This window comes from Macrobrachium nipponense, chromosome 24 (assembly GCF_015104395.2).
Source record: "Macrobrachium nipponense isolate FS-2020 chromosome 24, ASM1510439v2, whole genome shotgun sequence".
Taxonomy (NCBI): Eukaryota; Metazoa; Arthropoda; class Malacostraca; order Decapoda; family Palaemonidae; genus Macrobrachium; species Macrobrachium nipponense.
In genome coordinates this window covers 43,721,043-43,726,042 of record NC_061091.1, presented here as the reverse complement: position 1 = coordinate 43,726,042, position 5,000 = coordinate 43,721,043, and the positions used below count along the sequence as shown (strand labels likewise).

The 5,000-nt window shown below is 29.6% G+C and overlaps 1 protein-coding gene across 6 annotated transcripts in view; it reads right to left on the bottom strand.

The window, feature by feature from the left end:
• The window catches only part of LOC135205591 (tyramine receptor 1-like), a 294,701-nt gene extending 290,542 nt beyond the window's left edge, over window positions 1-4,159 (bottom strand). For 5 of the 6 annotated variants that reach the window (XM_064236355.1, XM_064236356.1, XM_064236359.1 and 2 more), the window contains exon 1: window positions 3,495-4,159. The gene's annotated coding sequence lies outside the window, so the exon portion shown is untranslated. The remainder of the gene's footprint in view (window positions 1-3,494) is intronic. The other variant, XM_064236358.1, reaches the window with a different exon arrangement.
• Window positions 4,160-5,000: the final 841 nt, after the last annotated feature.

The following is a 5,000-nucleotide window of genomic DNA, read 5'->3' as shown; positions in this document are numbered from 1 at the left end:
TCAAGTCAAATAATGGAAATATTCTAAATTTAAGTCTTGGTTCATTTAAACTTGAGACCTTCATAATGAAAAAAGTTGTAGATAAATATAAGAAACAAAATTAATATATATTCAGTTTTTACATGTTTTGGACTGTACGGATACTTTGTAGTTTCTGTTAGGGTTAAATCTATGTTTTGGTTTGTGACCGTGTGATGTCCGATAATCCTGGATTATCTCTTTAACTTTTACCCTTTTGACAATTAACCATCAGGTATTCTTGATCTGTTGTTTACGTGATAACTTTCTCTCCAATTGTATTTCATTCGTTCCATGACAATGTCTTAGTAAAGACGAAAGCGCTTGGATTTCTGACTATCATTTTCCTGTGGTATTCGCTTATATATATATATATATATATATATATATATATATATATATATATATATATATGATATATATATATAATATATATATATATATATATATATATATATATATATATATATATATATATAGTTCTATTATCATCCTTTGGTATTCGCTTATATATATATATATTATATATGATATATATATATATATATATATATATAATATATCATATATATATATATATATATGTATATATATATATATATATATATATATATATATATATATATATATATATATATATCATATTATAATCCTGGTATTCGCTTTATATATATTATATATATATATATATATATATATATATATATATATATATATATATATGCATATATATATATACATAGTATATATATATATATATATATATATATATATATATATATATATATATATATATATATACTATATATATATATATATATATATATATATATAATATATATATATATATATATATATATATTATATATATATATATATATATATATATATATATATATATATATATATATATATATATATATATATATATATATAATAATATATAAAGTAGCAACAGTAATAATTATTATATACAACATATTACTATGGTCAATGTGCCCAATATGCAAAAAAATCATCCACGTAGGTACAATAATTTCACTTGTCTGCTAGCCTTACTGCAAGAATGACTTCCAAAATAGCAATCTATAAAAATATATTTATATATTTATAAGAAGACGAATACAAAGGAAATATTACAGTGAGTTTATCACGATCTGATACTATCAGTCTTGGCTTAATTCCTTTCGAAAGTTGAGATTTTCTGTTATTGGTAGCGCAGAGGCAGACCTATTGTTTCAATTTACGATTCGTGGTAGTGGTATTATGAAAGAGAGAGTGTGTATTCTATAATTATATATATATATTATATTATAATAATTCTTATAATATAATAATATATATATATATATCTATAATATATGAAGTGCTCGCGCCGCCCGCGCGCGCGTGTGTGTAAATTTGTAAAGTCATGCGATAAGAATATGGAACTTGTAATGTTTGATGTTTAGTAATTTATGAATAGAAAGGGTTTGTGGAAAGTCGAAATATATACATGAGGTTGCATGGAAGACAAGAGAATGAGGAATGGAAATATAATGGGTGTTCATAGAATTAGGAACAACATGTGCAGGGCTAACTCTGGTTCGCAAGATGAGTCTGAATGAAGGAAAGCTTGTGAAGGAATGGGCGAGAAGAATAATTGCTCTATTGTGTAATGGTAAAGGTGCTAGACACAGCTGTAAGACGTATGGGGTATAATGTTACTATGAGTTTAGGCAAGGCCAAAGGAAGGTGCCGTGTCAATCAAGTGTTTGGTATGAAACAATTACGTGTGAAGTTTGAAAATAAAAGGAGAAAGCTGCCTGGAGACCCAAAAAAGCTATTGAGAATGTATGGCATAAAAGGTAAATAATGGATGGTGATAAGCTTTAACAACGGAATGAAGCGTAGGATATGTTATGGTTCTAAGGATGTTCAATATCTTTATGGTTGGAATGGTGCAAAACGTTTATGAAGAGAGAGTAAATTCACTTGCAAAGTTACGGATATAAAAATAAGTGGTGCATGGTATATGGAATGTCTGATGTTCTGGGCATTAATGTAATGATTGGGGAAAGTGGAGAGACACTACAGAAATTGATAAAATAGTTTAAAGAATCAGCAATGAATGCTAAGAGGAATGGGGAAAGAATGGAAGGAATTGATTTGTATATGTCAACGAAGGTGGGCTGAGAGAAGAATTATCAGAGGTGAGAAACATAACAACGTTTATGCAAAAGATCAGACACTTGAATTGCCTATGGGACCATAGTGGGGCATATACGAAGGGATTCTTGAGGCGACTCTCCTATGTGAAGTTAGGAACTGAATAATAATGAAAAAAAGTTGAAGCTGTTTAGAGAAATTGTTTGCATAGTTTATGTGGCATAAGAACTCATAGGTTGAGAAAACTGGAGAGAAGAAAAAGTTGAGAAAATAGTGAAATAGCGGGTCAATGGACAGTTTAGGGAATTTGAGATAGTTTGATGTGGAAAGCTTTGAAATAGATGACAAAAAGTTGGTGAAGACAGTGTTTGATACAGAGGCGTTAGAGAGAAAATGGTCTGAGAGAGGTATTGGAAAGGAATCATAATATCCGAGAAGCAGGAGATTGCCTATACAATAGGGTTGAATGGAAGGGTGTGTGGCGGCGAAAGCATTATTGACAACCATTCCGTCAATGTGTAGCCTAATTGGCACAAGAAATTCATCCATACTTATAGGAAACGTTTATATTAAAAAACTCTAGATCATATTTAAAATTTGTCAGGGGATAACTCTGTGAGCATATTCCATATCAAAAAGAAAAATAAAAAGATTTCAGATACAATATATATATATATATATATTATATATATATATAATATAATATATATATATATATATATATATATATATAATATATATATATATATATATATATATATATATATATATATATATATATATATATATATATATATATATATATATATATATATATATATATATATATATATATATATATATATATATATATATATATATATATATATATATATATATATATATATATATATATATATATATATATTATATATATATATATATATATATATATATATATATATATATATATATATCTATATATATATATATCTATATATATATACACGTGTATGTATATAATTTTTAATGTGAAGTTAGGGAGAAAGGAATTGTGCATTCTTTCTAAGTAAATATTCTGGTTGAAGAGATTATTCGAATATTTTTTCCAGTATGAAATACGGTATAATATTTAGTTTGAAAGACATGCATTATATGTTTTATGTAGCTACATTACTTCCTGATACTTAATTTATTTAGTTTTTACCTAACGTGATTTTATGCTACAATATTTTATATTTTTTTAAGAAATCTGTTTTACTTGATTGTAGATATATCAGATGTGTACTGGATTAGAGAGCGTTAAACCTGAAAATATGTAAATTCGACCACAATCGAACTCAACTTACTTTCATAAACAGGACCTGTGTTGCCAAACGATGACCAGTTGCTCATAAATATAGTTTCTTATATAATTCCGTTAGTAGCGGTTTTTGCATAACCGATAATTTTGAGGAAAATAAGTATATATCACAAAAATTTACGGCAATTTGCACCATGGCTCTGAATCAACAAGTCCTACCTCCATGACTTCCTACGCAAATATTGGTAAGGAGGTTCCTACTCCCAATCTCATTTAGGGCGAATTTGCAAATTCTCACAACATGCAAAAATCACATAAGAGCCCAATCGCAAATATGGATTATTTGACTTAACCATCTCTCTCATTAAACTTCACTGTCAACAGTCATTTTGTGTTCTTGTTCTTTACACAAGCTTGCCTTATACCACAATATACAAAAATTCTTTATAACATGCCATTGTATTCGCTAGCACAAGATGTGCGTGGTCTTTCTTTCATTCTGCATGAACTAATTATCACTTCAGAATGTAATCCTTAATCAGTATTTATAAATACACTGCACTTCCTCACACACGAACCCAAATGCCTTAGCATCTCTATGCACGAAGTTTCAGGACTCGAAGATTTAAAAGCAACAAAGGAAAAGTCCGGTCCCAATAAATTAAGAGTATCGAGCCGACACTTCCGCCGCGTACGTCCGTCTCTTTCCCACTACTGGGTTAGTCTGACTCTGAGCTCTGGACGGTGAGAAGGGGTGACCTGCTCGTGGATAGCGCCTCCCACAACTCGCCGTATTGTATAAACGCATGCACATAGAGTTCCCCCTCCCTTCCCCTATCCCCTGTCCCCGCCCCCTCCACCATGTTATTCTCCTCGCTCCTCCTTACACCATCCATCTGTTTCTAAAGAATTTAGTTGAAGTTCCTTTGATTTCTCTATTTGTTTAACGTTTCTCTTAATCCCGGTCCCTCGCCCCCTAATCTCTCTCTCTCTCTCTCTCTCTCTCTCTCTCTCTCAACTTATCCATTTCCTCTCTATTTCTACCGTTGTCTCTCTCTTTCTTTAGTGTGACACTACTGTGGTACTTTATTGTGGTATTTTCACGATCAGTCAACTTCAGATATTCTAAATTGGAGTAAATTGAGTTGCCAGAAGCGGGTTTCTGCCATGAATACGTCATAAATAGGGCAAGTATTGATGCAACTTTAAATGTAAAGTGTAATTTTATGGGTAATGTCTGATTACGAATGATATAATTATCTTCAATATTATAACGAACCTGGCGAAAGAGGAGGACATCTTAGTAATAAAACTCGATAAAGGTAAGGGTCTTGTCCTTCTGGACAAAAATGAATACTTAAATAAAATGGGAAATGTTTTAAATGATCAGACAAAATTCGAAAGAATAGGCGTACCTGACTTTATAACATTTCCAGAGCAGAGGATAAAATTCAAAGATTTTTAAGAACACTCAAACAAAATAACGTAATTAATGATAACACTTACAAAGACTGGCTTCCTAGTGGATCATCATATGGTATTTTATATCGTC